Raw genomic sequence first — 14,118 nt, 5'->3', positions numbered from 1 at the left:
ACAATATTGCTGAACTGAAACAGTTTTGTAAAGAGGAATGGTCCAAAATTCCTCCTGACTGTTCTGCAGGTCTGATCATCAACTACAGAAAATGTTTGGTTGAGGTTATTGCTGCCAAAGGAGGTTCAACCGATTACTTTTTCCACCCTGCACTGTGAATGTTTACACAGTGTGTTCGATAAAGACATCAAAATGTATAATTGCTTGTGTGTTATTAGTTTAAGCTGACTGTGTTTGTCTATTGTTATGACCTAGATGAAGATCTGATCAAATTTTTTGACCAATTAATGCTGGAATCCAGGTATTTCCAAAGGGTTCACATACTTTTTCTTGCCACTGTACATATACACCTTTCTGTTTTAATTACTGTGTATGTACGCAACCTGGTCTCAGAGAATTTTGCATTATTCTGTATGTAAATCCGAGACACTCCATTTATACTGAACAAAAATATAAACGCAACATGCAACAGTCTCAAAGATGTTTCAGCTCATATAAGGAAATCAGTTATTGTAAATCAATTCATTCGGCCCTAATCTATGGAGTTCACATTACTGGGAATACAGATATGCATCTGTTGGTCACAGACGCCTTAAAAAATAAAAGTAGGGGAGTGGATCAGAAAACCAGTCCGTATCTGGTGTGACCACCATTTGCCTCATGCAGCACGACACATCTCCTTCGCATATAGTTTATTAGGTTGTTGATAGGGGCCTGTGGAATGGTGACGTACTCCTTTTCAATGGCTGTGCGAAGTTTCTGGATATTGGGGAGAACTTGAACACGTTACCGCACACTTCAATCCAGAGCATCCCAAACCTGCTCAATTGGTAACATGTCTGGAGACTTCAGGCCGTGGAAAAACCGGGACACTTTCAGCATCCAGGAATTGTTACAGATCCTTGCGACTTGGGGCCATGCATTATCATGTTGAAGCATGAGGTGATGGCGGCGGATGAATGGCACGACAATGGGCCTGAGGATTTCTTCACCGTATAAAATGCAATTGTGTTCGTTATGCCTGCCCATACCATAACTCCACCGCCACCATAGGGCACTCTGTTCAAACTTTGACATCAGCAAAACGCACAACGCCATGCACGCTGTCTGCCATCTGCCCAGTACAGTTGAAATAAGGATTAATCAGTGAAGAGCACATTTCACCAGCGTTCTAGTGGCCATTGAAGGTGAGCATTTGCCCATAGCAGCAGGAAGTAGGGGTGCTGAGGGTGCTGCAGCACTGCCTGAATGTTTTTTTTATTATAAAAAATTGCACAAAGTAGTGCACTGGGCCTTTACTAGTCCTGTATTAGCGGACCAATATAGCCTTCTGTAGCAGAGCCAAAAAAAACATGTATAGCACCGCAATATACTGTATCTCAGCGTATTGCATAAATCGGCATCCATTAGATTGCAATGCTGGTGCAGTAAAATAATCCAGTCCAGTTTAATGAATTACAGTGTAGGCTAATCCAAGTGTAGGCTATGACACAATGTAAATGGAGAACAACGCTAAAACATGGCCAGTGGCATATCGAAATAGTGTTGTGAAGACTCGGAGGCGTTGTCCATGGTGCTGTCATTCAAGGTCCTTTATTTGCCCTGTTCTTATTGAGCACTGGACGGTTGCATTTTGGCTGCTGCGCAGATGGATGAAGCCAGTGGTGTGTACATGCAGCATACAGACACCACCGCCTACAGTCCTACCACAGATTTTGCTTGCAGTAGTGTAGTGCTATTTTTTTTAGATGAGGGTGCGCAAAAAAATATGTAAATGACGTCATAATTTCTTCAATCAACTTTGGTACAGAAAGATGTAGCCTATTGAATAGCCTATCATTGCTCTCCAACCCTGTTTCCGGAGTGCTACTGTCCTGTAGAGTTATTCGGGTTATGTTATATTTAATCCAATTAATCGTTATGTGATCTTGCAAGACATTGATTCAGCTTTGATCTAACTTTACTAAACAAGCGCCATTGTGAGAAGTGATGATCTTCTATTTGTAGAAATAATAATAATATAATAAGTCAAAGAAAACAGAGGGCAGAACTATCAATTCATATCATTTATTTTCATAGATTTTAATCATCAAATCAGTTGACCAAGTAGTAAATATAAATCATTACTACTTAGAACTGCAGCATATTCATTTTAATAGAGTCATAAAATCATGGGGTATTCATGAATCTACCTACATTTATCATTACCTCCAATTCACAGTCATCATAGCCTAACGATCCCAAGCAGGGCTACAGCAACTTCCAGAGAGGGTAAGGCTTTTGGGCTTTAAGGTGGCCAATCTGGTTTGGGTGTCCTCAGTAGAATGGTGTCGCTGTAACCAAGTGGTCACATATCGTTCTGGCTTCCATTGCGCAAGAGCAGGTCGGTGGAGTTTTATGAACATCAAGGCAGACCGGTACATTTTTTTGACATTATGAAGTTGTCAATGGGCCTCTACAGTGCTCATATGTAGCCTACAGTTCTTCATCATTCGCCAGAGCGAAGACAGGGAAGAAACCACTATTTACCACTATCATATTTCATGGAATTTGTGTGGTAATTAAATATAATTTATTTAGAATTTATCCTGCAGGTGAAGAAGCCGGATGTGGAGGTCCTGAGCTGGCGTGGCTATACATGGTCTGCAATTGTGAGGCCGGTTGGATGTAATTGCCAAATTCTCTAAAATAGCATATGGTAGTGAAATTAACATTCAATTATCTGTCAACAGCTCTTGTGGACATTCCTGCAGTCAGCACGCCGATTGCACACTCCCTCAAAACTTGAGACATCTGTGGCATTGTGTTGTGTGACTAAAATGCACATTTTAGAGTGGCCTTGTATTGTCCCCAGTACAAGGTGCACCTTTGTATCGATCATGCTGTTTAATCAGCTTCTTGATATGCCACACCTGTCAGGTGGATGGATTACCTTGGCAAAGAAAAAATGCTCACTAACAGAGATGGAAACAAATTTGTGAGAAATAATATTTATGTGCATTTCAGCTTATGAAACATTGAACCAGCACTTTACATGTTGCGTTTATATATTTGGACACTGTGTAGATTCTCCCTCTTTCTAAGTTTCTAACTGAGATTTTCATCTCTGTCACAACTGCTGGCATTAGGTTTGCTGTTTATAACTGTGTTTTCCGCTAATTGTATTTTGGCAAATTTAGAAAATTGTGTTTTATTAGCTGCTTCATTACAGGAGTTGCATGTTATATAATAGTCTCTATATAGTCTTTTGACTGTAAGATAATAGGCTTGCTATTGTTGCATGTTTCCATTAAGCTCATAATGAAAAATGTCCGATCCTCATGTGCATGCATAGTATCAGAGAGGAAGAAGCTAAGCAAGAGGTTTCACACTCGCAAAAATCTGTCCAAAATACGCTTATTTTGGGCCTAAGCTTGTCGCCTGCCTGCCTTCTCGCCTTGGGACGACTACCATTGTTAGGGCGGAAACATAAGCATCTCGTCATTATGTACAGATCTCTGATAGTGTTGTCTGTTGGTCACGTCACTTTAGTGTTTGGAAAAAATGTAACAGTTTGTTGACTGGTTAATGAAGGTCAGTTAGTCGGCAGCAAAATGTACAGAAATTAGCATCCCTATTACGAATTTGCAAAACGCATGAATTCTAGCTAGGTGGATAACGTTAGCTAGCTCACGAACGTTAGCTAGGATAGGGGTTAGGGTTAAGTTTAGGAGTTAGGTTAAATAGTTAAGATTCGTGTTAGGGTTGGAGTTAAGGGAAGGGTTAGGGTTATTATTTATTTTAAAATTATATAATGTGTTTTTTAGTTATGATATTTGTGTCAACGTGCAATTAGCTTCAGCCTCTCAAAGCTATGAATTACTCTGATGTATACAACAACTTGTCTCGCACATAATTATGAAATGTCTGGCCTCTGTTGGTCTGTTGTGCTCAGCTGAAGCCTTTACATTCAAGTAGTAACTTATCTCACTTCTCTCAGACCCAGTCATTCCCATCCCAGACTTGGATTGGTGTTGGTGATGCAACAACTGAACAATTAAAAGCAGTAAGTCATGTATAGTTTTGACTGTGTTCTGCTGGAGTGTGAGGGGTTAACGGCAGCCTGCCTGCATCTAGAGGCTGTACCCTCCCTGGTCAGTGGTCAGTCAGTGTAAGACACACTTTGTTTGGGACAGAAAGGCCTTGTGAGAGAGGGAATGAGTGTGTCCGTGCCAGCCAGAGAGAAGACACCGTAAGGTCAGTAATCCCCCGCCTTTCACTCTGAAATAGCACAGATAACAAAAGGCATTAAAATACTTTTATCCAATTGACATTTTTCCCCTATTAAAGTTGATGTATAAATAAATGACATGTTATGACCTTTGTTTCCATTCTATTGACTTGTGAAGTCTGCCATCACTTTTGCTATCACAATGGTACGGAGATGACGTTATCTTTGTATCCCTATTACACAAAGGACACATTATGGTGCCCATTTGACATGTCGTGTGACCAGAGAGTTTGACCTAATTTTGTCCCGCATGTGATTGGAAATAATGCAAACTAAAATTCACAGCACTCACACTAACTTTCAGAAGCTTGATTGTAGACTGATGTTAAGACCAGAGTAGCTGCTCTGAGTTCACGGAGAGAGCAGCAGAGGAGAAGCACAGTAGCTGCAACTGTAGGTGGAAAGAGACTGAACAAATACAGCAACTTAATTCTCCAGATAACTTTTGTTTTATTTTCTTGTATTGCATGACTTTTGGCAAGTATGAATGCCTTTTAATTTAAATGCAAGAATTATTGGTGCAATCTTGGTGCAAAAGATTTTCTGCTGCTCATTAGTGACTTCAACTAATAGAGGTTACCCTGTGATTGTTGAAGAATATGACTCTTACCTTCACCGTTGTTGATATTTTAGTTGTCTTTGAAGACTTACATTTATTTATTTTTTCATTACATTTATTTGTATTTTATAGACCTGAAACGAGAGTTGTGCACATCGTACGGAGTGTACCTTTAAGTCATGGATAGATGTTGAGATCTTATTCCATGACAAGTGTCTTTGTTTTACTGTGTATGACTGAGTACTCTTCTAGCTTTTCGTCAGAAGGAATCAGAGGCAGGGTCAAGCTTTAAAAGAGGGAGATTCTTTCACTGAATCAGCAGTTTTGTAATGAGACAGCCAGTGAATAGTGTATATACAATATATATTATAATATATATACAGTGTCTTCAGAAAGTATTCATACCCTTTGACTTATTCCAAATGTTGTTGTGTTACAGCCTGAATTCAAATGGATTAAATATATTTTTCTCACACTCATCTACACACAATACCCCACAATGACTAAGTGAAAACATGTTTTTAGAAATGAAATACAGAAATATCTCATTGAAATAAGTATTCACACCCCGGAGTCAATACATGTTAGAATCCCCTTTGGCAGTGATTATAGCTGTGAGTCTTTCTGGGTTAGTCTCTATGTCACACCCTGGTCTAAGTATTTTGTGTTTTCTTCATGTATTGGGTCAGGCCAGGGTGTGGCATGGAGTTTTTGTATTGTGGTGTGTTTTGTCTTGGGGTTTTGGTGTGTATGTATTTGGGATTGTAGCTAGTGGGGTTATCTAGCAAAGTCTATGGCTGTCTGGAGTGGTTCTCAATCAGAGGCAGGTGCTTATCGTTGTCTCTGATTGGGAACCATATTTAGGCAGCCATATTCTTTGAGTTTGTCGTGGGTGATTGTCCTGAGTGTCTTGATGTCCTTAGTCTGTGTTAGTTTGCACCAGTTTAGGCTGTTTCGGTTTTCATTACGTTTATTGTTTTGTAGAGTTTGTGTTTTGGATTCGTGTTACGTTTGTTTTATTAAACATGGATCACAATATACACGCTGCAGTTTGGTCCGACTCTCCTTCACCACATGAAAACCGTGACACTCTAAGAGCATTGCACACCTGGATTGTAAAATATTCACGCATTATTCTTCTTTAAATTCTTCAAGCTCCGTCAAGCTGGTTGTTGATCATTGCTCGACAGCAATTTTCAAGTCTTGCCATAAATTTTCAAGACGATTTAAGTCAAAACTGTAACTAGGAACATTCAATGTTGTCTTGGTAAGCTACCCCAGTGTATATTTGGCCTTATGTTTGAGGTTATTGTCTTGCTGAAAGGTGAATTTGTCTCCCAGTATCTGTTGGAAAGCATACTGAACCAGGTTTTCCTCTAGGATTTTACCTGTTCTTAGCTCTATTCCATTTCTTTTTATCATAAAAAACCTCCCTAGGCACTTGAAACAGAGCATCCTAGTCCTTGCGACGACATGCATACCCATAACATGACGCAGCCACCACCATGCTTGAAAATATGAAGAGTGGTACTCAGTGATGTGTTGTGTTGGTTTTGCCCCAAACATAACGCTTTGTATTCAGGTCAAATGTTAATTGCTTTGCCATTTTTTGCAGTTTTACTTTAGTGCCTTATTGCAAACAGGATGCATGTTTTGGAATATTTGTATTCTGTACAGGCTTCCTCATATTCACTCTGTAACTTGTGGAGTAACTGGAATGTTGTTGATCCCTCCTCAGTTTTCTATCACAGTCGTTCACCTCTGTAACGGTGTTAAAGTCACCCTTGGCACCATGGTGCCCTTCTTTGTGAGGTATTGGATAACCTCCCTCGTCTTTGTGGTTCAATCTGTTTTTGAAATTCACTGCTGGACTGAGCGACCTTACAGATAATTGTATGTGTGGGGTACAGAGATGAGGTAGTCAGTCAAAAATGATTGCACAAAGAGTGAGTCCCTTCAACGTATTATATGACTTGTAAAGCACATTTTCACTGAACTTATTTAGGATTGTCATAACAAACAGGTTGAATACCTATTGACTAAAGACATTTCAGCTCTTCATTGTTTATTAATTTGTAAAAATTTCTAAAATCATAATTCCACTTTGACATTATGGAGTATTGTTTGTCGGCCAGTGACACATGCTCTCAATTTAATCCATTTTAAATTCAGGCTGTGACGCAACAAAATGTGGAAAATATATATATTTTGATTTTATTTTTTGGTTCCCACGATTGCACATAGAAGCTGTTGGCATGCATTTAGATGCATTCACTGTTTTGGTATTGACCATATTTTAGCTGTCTCTTTTGCGGACATCCAGTATTTGCTTTTGAATGAAGATCACAGTTATAATGACAGTCTTGGTAGCCTGATTGTTTATACTTGTCCATGTTAATTTCATTTTCATGGCACTTGAAATGGTCCAGGCTCAAACCAGGCTTAAAATTCTAAATACCGGTAACAGTCAGGAGAAACAGAGCATTAGAGGGGCAACAGAGCATAAGCACTCCAGATCAGTCCAAATGAAGATGATGCTGAGTATTGCACCTGCCATCAGATGTTACCTCAAGAATACTCCTTTGTATCTGGCAACTGCCACCCCTCCTCCTCACTGGTGTAGGCCTAGTGACACTGCTTGTACATTGAGTGATGGGTTGTCTCTGACTCCGTTCCTGAACAGGCAGCTTGTGTAGAGATGGAGAAATCCTCCCACATGCCATCTGCTCCTAGCCAAGCCATAGCCTCACGTGCCAAAGGGGACCCACGGGACATAGAGACATTGTTGTCCTCACAGAGCTGCCTCCGCCCGCCTCTCGAGCCCTTCACACTGTGCAATCTGGTGCATGGCACTGGTCAGACTGAAACCCCGCTGAAGTCAAATGCATGGGAAGAAAGAGGCCATGCCAAGAGCCAAACTGAACATACTTTTTGCTTTTGTTTCCTTTGTGAGGGGACTCAAGTTCTGTTTCAATCAAGATGACGTGGGGGGAAAAGCCCAGATCAGTTCAAGTGGATGAGCCATGCTCAAGTTCTATTCTCATTCCTGTGACACTGTTATATGTCTGTTATTGCAGGGGCCTCAGTGGTTGACATCATGGTCATGGTCAAAACTGGTAGTGATCTGTGACTCCAAGCCCCGATTGCAATGGCTCGCCTATCACGAATCAGGATATTTTTATTTAACCTTTATTTAACTAGGCAAGTCAGTTAAGAACACATTCTTATTTTACATTAAGAACACATTCTTATTTTACAATGATGGCCTACCCCGGCCAAACCCTCTCCTAAACCTGACGACGCTGGGCCAATTATACGCCATCGTATGGGACTCCCGATCACGGCCGGTTTTGATACAGCTCGGGATCGAACCAGGGTCTGTAGTGACACTTCTAGCACTGAGATGCAGTGCGCTGCACCACTCGGGAGCCCTATGGCCCAGATGCAGACACAGGAGGCTGGAGAAACGGAAAACACGCTGGTGGTGCACCAAAAGAACTGGCAACAGACAGACAGAAAACGCAGTTATAAATACACAGAGGATAATGGGGAAAATCGGAGACACCTGGTGGAGGGTGGAAACCATCACAAGGCAGGTGAAACAGATCAGGGTGTGACAGAACCCCCCCCCCAGTGATGAGGGTGTTCCTACCCGGGCCCATACCTGGTTGATTGGGGTGTTGGTGTTGGAACACAGCGATGAGGGCTGGGTACAGGATGTTTCTAGCGGGAACCGAGCACCTCTCCTCTGGGAAATAACCCTCCCAGTCAACCAGGTACTGGGGCAACAGAAGACGAACAGCAGTGAGGATTTTAGAGATGGGGAAAGGGCAGATAAAGCAGGGGGAAAGTTTACGGGACTCCACCATGAGGGGCAGATCCCGAGGGAAGAGCCATACCCTCTGCCTGAGAGGATAGCGGGGAGCTGGCATCCGGTGGCGGTCCACCTGTCGCAGATACCTGGAGTTGGTCTTAAGAAGAGCAGACCGGGCTCTCTTACAGCGGTGGAGGGTATGCTGACTTTTTCCTCTTGCTCAGGGAAGAGTGAAGGCTAGTAACTGAAGGAACACTCAAAGTGTGAGAGACCAGTGGCTGAGCAGGGAAGGGTGTTGTGGACGTACACCACCCACACAAGTTGCTGGCTCCAGGTGGTGGGGTTGGCAGAGACAAGGCAACAAAGAGTCATCTCCAGGTCCTGATTGGCTCATTCCGACTGGCTTTGGATTGGGGATTAAACCCAGAAAACTGTCTGGTTGATGACCCAATCAGGGTGCAAAATGCCTTCCAGAACCTGGACGAGAAGTGAGGACCACGATCGGAGACCATGTCGACCGGAAGTCCATGGATCCAGAAGATGTGCTGCACCATAAGCTGGACCGTCTCCTTGTCTGAGGGCTACTTGGGAAGGGGAATGAAATGTGTGGCTTTGGAAAACCTATCCACAACCGTAAGGATGGTGGTGTTGCCATCTGATGGGGGGAGACCAGTGACAAATTCCAGGGATATATAGGACCAGGGTCAGTGAGGAACAGGGAATGGTTGAAGGCCAACTGGAGCTTGCCGTTGAGTCTTGTTCTGTGCGCACATAGTGCAGGCGGCGATGAATGCGGAGATGTCAGGAACCATGGTGGGCCACCAAAAACATTTTTGGATGAATGCCAGGGTCCGACAGGAGCCGGGATAACTGGTAAGTTTAGAGGAATGAAACCATTCCAGGACCGGGAACCGGGCCGAATCAGGGACAAACATCTGGTTAGCCAGGGCCCCCGCCCCCTGGTTCTGGCTGTGAACGTTGCACCTTGTGGACCAGGCTCTCGATACCCCAGACAACTGTAGCTGCAAGACAGGAGGTAGGGAGGATGTTTTGTGGGTCAGAGGGTGTAGCCGTAGAACTAGACAGGCTTAACATTCTTGGACCCAGGGCGGTAGGAGATGGTAAAATGGAACCGAGTAAATAACAGTGCCCAACGAGTCTGCTTTGAGTTGAGGCATTTGGCGGTGCCAAGATATTCTAGATTCTTATGGTTGGTCTACACCAAGAATGGGTGTTCCTTCCCCTTCAAGGTAGTGCCTCCACATCTCCAGGGCCATCTTGACTGCGAGAAGTTCCCAATTAACAACGTCATAATTCCTCTCAGCGGGATTAAGGTGATGGGACAGGAAAGCGCACGGATGCAACTTTTGGTTCTGGGCAGAACGTTGGGACAGAACGGCCCCCACTCTAACGTCCGAGGCGTCGACCCCCACCACGAACTGACAGAACGGGTCCGGATGGATTAGGATGGGGGCAGTGATGAAATTATGCTTAGGATCCAAAAACAGCAGCTGGGGACCACGTGAACGGAACCTTGGGAGAGGTGAGTGCAGAAAGGGGGGAAGCCAGGGTGCTGTAGCCCCAAATGAAGCTGTGGTAGAAATGTGCAAATCCCAGGAAACGTTACATCTGCACTCTGGATGTGGGTTGGGGCCAATCCACTACTGCTCTCACCTTGTCAGGATCCATCTGAATGTTCCCTGCAGCGATGACATGTCCCAACAAGGAGATAGTGGAGCAATGGAATTCACATTTCTCCGCATTGACAAACATCCGGTTCTCCAGGTGGCGCTGGAGGACTTGTCGGATGAGGAGGACATGCTCTTGAGCCAAACGGGAAAAGACAAGGATGTCGTCGAGGTAGACAAACACAAACCAGTTTAACATGTCACAAAGCACATCGTTGACCAGAGCCTGGAACACGGCGGGAGGGTAGGTCCGTCCGAACGGCCTAACCAGGTAGTCGTAGTGTGTACTAGACGTGTTGAAGGCTGTCTTCCACTCGTCTCCTTCCCGTATCCGAACTAGGTGGTAGGCGTTCCGAAGGTCCAACTCTGAAAAGATGATCGCCCCCTGGAGAGGCTCAACTGCTGAGGAGAGGAGTGGTAGAGGGTAACAATTTACTTTGTCATTGAGGCTCCAGTAGCAGATACACGGGCGCAAGGTTTTGTCCTTTCTGCCACAAAGAAGAACCCTGCGCCTGCAGGGGAGGCAGAAGGACGAATGCTCCCTGCAACCAGAGAGTTCTCAATGTACTCCTCCATGGCCTTGGTCTCTGGGCCAGACATGGAATAAAGCCGCCCCTGAGGCGGTGTGGTGGCCGGAAGGAGATCAATGGCGCAATCGTAGGGATGATGCGGTGGAATGTGCATGGCAATGTGCATGGCAGAACGGGCTCCAATCTAGGATAGACCCAGTAGCCCAGTCGATCAGGGGGTTGTGCCTCTGAAGCCATGTAAATCCCAAAACCACAGGAACATGAGGTGATTCAATTAGTAGAAACTGTATGGACTGTGATTGCCCAACACTCCCAGGTTAATGGGAACAGTACTGTGAGTGACCCTTCCAATGAAGCGTCCGTCCAATGGAGCGTCCGTCCAATGGTCTGGCATCCATAGGAATAGAGAGGGATTGTGTGGAGAAACCCAGCTCAGATACCAGGATAGCATCCATAAAGCTCTCGTCAGCCCCAGAGTCAATGTTGACCGGGAGAGATTTAGACCGGTCACCCCACAGCAGGATAGCATGGAGAGGTATACAAGTAATAGGAGTTTGGAGACTTCCAGTAAGGCCCGCCAGCGTATTCGTACCTACTGATGAGCCTGATCTTTTACTGGACAGGTGGATATACCACAATACAGGCAACTGTTGGAGCTCAGCCTGCGTAAACAGTCATTAGGAGACCGTCTAGCCCTGCCCAGCATCATGGGCTCTGAAGGAGACGAGTCGCCAGTCCCCGATGATTCCCGAGGGAACTTGGGTGACTTCAGATTCTCTCCGGAATACAGGCACTGGGGACTTCTGGGGTTCTTCGGAGGTGAGGCAGAAACCGTTGAGGAGCGAGTGTGGCCAAGAACAGACCTCCTCTCCCTCCTGCATTCCCGTAGGCGCCCATCGGTCCTTATAGTCAACTCTATGAGGGAGTCAAGGTCCATGGGTAACTCCCAAGCTGCGAGAACATCTTTAATTTCCTCCGATAATCCATGAAGGAAGGTGTCAACGAGAGACTCCGGGTTCCAGGCACTCTCGGCGGCCAACATGGTATAGTCTACCGCATAGTCTGCCACACTATGGGAGTGTTGATGTAGCTGAAGTAGCTTCCGAGCCGACTCTCTCCCGGACACCGGAGAATCGAACCCCTTCCTCAACTCTACTACAAAATCCTCCAGACGAAGGTAAACGGCGGATTGTTGCTCCCACACCACTGTAGCCCAGGCGAGCACCCTTCCAGACATGAGCGTTATGAGAGACGCTATCATCGGACGATCTGAAGGAAACGAAGAGGGCTGCAGCTCAAAGATGGGAGAGGAATGCCCGGCAGGCTCCAGGATCCCCAACATAGCACTCCGGAGGAGGTAAGTGGAGTTCTCGGGAAGCCAGGGTAGGCTGGGGAAAAGCACCCCTGGTATCAGAGTTACTGAGCTTCTGGGACGTTTCCGTTATGGCTTGCTGCCTGATAGATAGTCAGCGGAATTGCTCCAGTAATGAGTTGAAACCCTGGTCATGGCATTCCACCAAGGTATGGAGTCCTTCCATAAGGTTCAAAAGTAGCTCCTTGTGTCTTCTTGCAGGCAGACAGCGTTGTGAAGCTGGTCCGAGTCTGCTGGGTCAGTCATGGCCAGTTCGTAGTATCTCGACTCAGGATATGACCCAGATGCAGACACAGGAGGCATATGGTTCTGTTCTCAGAATATTTATTATAACAAAGAGGCAGGCAAAAGGGCAGGTTGAGGGCAGGCAGGCGGAGGTTCGTAATCCAAGGCAGGGTCAAAAAGGGACAGAATGGCAGGCAGGTTCAGGGTCAGGGCAGGCAGAACGTTTGGAACAGGGTAAACTAGAAAACAAGAACTAGAGAACTGGAGAAACGGGAATCCGGAGACACCTGCTGCGGGGTGGAGACAAGCACAAGGCAGGTGAAACAGATCAGGGTGTGACATCTCCAAACAATTGCTTACAGTGAAACCCTTTGGATTCTTTAGAAAAAAATAGGCAGAGATAATTAATTGGTTTGGTTTTCATCTTACCCTCACCAGTCGTGTTTGTCCATTTTAGCATAGAGTATAGTACATATGCATGAATTAGTGCTGTGTCTGCATTCCTGGGCCCCTAGCCTATTGGGTCAGAACTATGTAGAGCAGGGGTGTCAAACATACGGCCCGCGGGCCGGAACCGGCCCCCAAGGAGGTTCGATCAGGCCCGCAGGATAATTTGAAAGTGGAAAAAAATGCATAAAAGACATGGAATTAATTTTTTTTTTTTTAAGACAAGCCGCATCACTGAGACAGACTGAAAACAGCAGACGGTATCAATGCGCCATCTGCTGCTTTTTACGACGTTGTTAAGATTGTTAATGTCTCTACCTCTCCACTACACCCTCATTAGCCAAAATGTCGTTATCCAAACGGAGAAAAGTAGATAAGGAGTGTAGAATTTTCAAAGAAAAATGGACCACGTCCTATTTATTTACAGAGATGCACGGAAAACCTTTGTGCTTGGTGTGTTTGCAACAAGTTTCGGTATTGAAGGAATATAATATTCGACGCCACTACGAGACTCATCACAGCGAAAAATATGACGGCTTGCAAGGACAACTGAGAAGAGATAAGATTAACGAATTGCTGGCGGGTCTGAGGAAACAGCAGTCAACTTTCATCCAGAGCCGAGAAGTCAGTGAAGCAGCGGTAAAAGCCAGCTACCTAATTGCTAGCGAAATAGCATTAGCATCGAAGCCGTATTCCGACGGTGACTTTGTTAAACGATGCATGATGAAGGCGGCTGAACTTGTATGTCCCGAGAAGCGACAAGCTTTTGCCAATATTAGCATGACGAGGAATACTATAGCAGAGAGGATTTCGGAACTATCGGCAGATTTAGACAGTCAATTGAAACAGAGTCAAGTCATTTATTGCATTTTCCGTGGCAATTGACGAGAGCACTGACATCACAGACGTGGCCCAACTGGCCATATTTATTCGAGGAGTTGATGAGACATTGACTGTTACTGAAGAGTTTCTTGAGTTGGTGCCAATGATGGACACCACAACAGCCGAGGACATTTTCGGCTCTGTCCTTGCTGCATTGGACAGAGTTGGAGTGGACTGGTCCCGCGCTGTCAGCCTGGCTACAGACGGCGCGCCATCCATGGTCGGAAAGAAAGCAGGTGTCGCGACAAAGTTCAAAGACAAAGTACAAGCCCTTAATGGAGGAGATCGTTTCTGGACATTTCACTGTATTTTGCACCAGGAGGCATTGTGT

General features: G+C 44.9%; 1 protein-coding gene across 2 annotated transcripts in view; it reads left to right on the top strand.

Annotated features, from left to right (window-relative positions):
- The first annotated feature begins 4,142 nt into the window (after nt 1–4,142).
- Nucleotides 4,143–14,118, top strand: part of nfascb (neurofascin homolog (chicken) b) — a 31,373-nt gene continuing 21,397 nt past the window's right edge. Inside the window, exon 1 of one of the 2 annotated variants that reach the window (XM_052485156.1) lies at nt 4,143–4,236. The gene's annotated coding sequence lies outside the window, so the exon portion shown is untranslated. The remainder of the gene's footprint in view (nt 4,237–14,118) is intronic. The other variant, XM_052485154.1, reaches the window with a different exon arrangement.

The sequence above is a fragment of the Oncorhynchus keta genome, chromosome 28 (assembly GCF_023373465.1).
Source record: "Oncorhynchus keta strain PuntledgeMale-10-30-2019 chromosome 28, Oket_V2, whole genome shotgun sequence".
NCBI classification, from domain to species: domain Eukaryota; kingdom Metazoa; phylum Chordata; class Actinopteri; order Salmoniformes; family Salmonidae; genus Oncorhynchus; species Oncorhynchus keta.
The sequence above is the reverse complement of the archived record's forward strand: the minus strand, read 5'-3'. Positions and strand labels throughout refer to the sequence as shown.